Consider the following 1612-nt stretch of genomic DNA (forward strand, 5'->3'; position numbering starts at 1 on the left):
GGGTAGTCCCATATGAGTTGAGGTTGTATAAAAATATTTATATTTATTTTATATTTTAGCTTTTTGCTATTTTAAAGAAACATACATAATTATTTCTTAACACCAATAATTTTCTTAATAATAAATATTCAATCTTTTCATCCCGTACTACTTCATTATAACAACAATATTATTTTCTTGCTTTTTTACATTTAAGGCAATCCTAGAATAAAATAATATTTTATGCTAGACGTTCCTCTAAATGTATATATTATTTGAAATAATAATATTGAAATTTTATTTTTTTTGGGAATACTAAGATTCTTATTTATTATAAAATTTCGTTCAAATATGAGGTGTTCAAGAATATATTTTCTATATTTCTTTTTATGCTATTAATATTATGGATTGAAAAATACAATCCAGTAATATACCATGTGCTTAAATTCTTTTAATTGACTAAAAGAATAAGCAACTAATTTAGCATAGTCTTACAACCCTCAACCATATGTAGTCCAAGCAGCACTTTAAAATTAATTAAAGTACATAACAGCATGGACTGCAATATGCGTTCAAAATGTCGATGTTCATGTGTCCTGCAGTTCACACGATGACGCACAGTTAGCTGCGTTCTTCATCGACCCATGAGCCGAGTGATCTACCGCTTAGAGTGATAATTTTTTGTTTATTTTAATTTAACGTCAAGAGTTTTTAATTTATTGAAAGAATAACATTTCGTTTTCGTATATAATATATAAATTATTTTAAAACATCTTTCAATAAATTGTAATTTTCAACCCAAACATTTACAAGTTGCGCATGTCTTCTTCTTCTTCTTAACTGGCGTAGAAACCGCTTACGCGGTTATAGCCGAGTCCACAACAGTGCGCCACGCATCTCTCCTTTTGGCGGTTTGGCGCCAATTGGTAATACCAAGTGAAGACAGGTCCTTCTCCACCTGGTCCTTCCACCGGAGTGGAGGTCTCCCTCTTCCTCGGCTTCCACCAGCGGGTACTGCATCGAAAACTTTCAGAGCTGGGGCACTTTCATCCATTCGAACAACATGACCCAGCCAGCGTAGCCGCTGTCTTTTTATTCGCTGGACTATGTCTATGTCGTCGAACAACACATACAGCTCATCATTCCATCTTCTGCGGTATTCGCCGTTGCCAATGTTTAAGGGACCGTAAATCTTCCGCAAAACCTTTCTCTCGAAAACTCCTAGTGCCGTCTCATCGGATGTTGACACCGTCCACGCTTCTGCACCATAAAGTAGGACGGGAATGATGAGGGACTTGTAGAGTTTAGTTTTTGTTCGTCGAGAGAGGACTTTACTTTTCAATTGCCTACTCAGTCCATAGTAGCACCTGTTGGCAAGAGTGATTCTGCGTTGGATTTCAAGGCTGACATTATTATCGCTGTTAATGTTGGTTCCTAGGTATACGAAATTATCTACAACTTCAAAGTTATGACTGTCAACAGTGACGTGGGAGCCAAGACGCGAATGCGCTGACTGTTTGTTTGATGACAGGAGATATTTCGTCTTGTCCTCGTTCACCACCAGACCCATTCGCTTCGCTTCCTTATCCAGGCGGGAAAAAGCAGAACTAACGGCGCGGGTGTTGTTTCCGAT

General features: G+C 37.3%; 1 pseudogene; it reads right to left on the minus strand.

The window, feature by feature from the left end:
- Window positions 1–473: 473 nt before the first annotated feature.
- Window positions 474–652, minus strand: LOC128923201 (5.8S ribosomal RNA; annotated as a pseudogene).
- Between the last annotated feature and the right edge of the window lie 960 nt (window positions 653–1612).

Source organism: Zeugodacus cucurbitae, chromosome X, assembly GCF_028554725.1.
Source record: "Zeugodacus cucurbitae isolate PBARC_wt_2022May chromosome X, idZeuCucr1.2, whole genome shotgun sequence".
In the NCBI taxonomy this organism is placed as follows: domain Eukaryota; kingdom Metazoa; phylum Arthropoda; class Insecta; order Diptera; family Tephritidae; genus Zeugodacus; species Zeugodacus cucurbitae.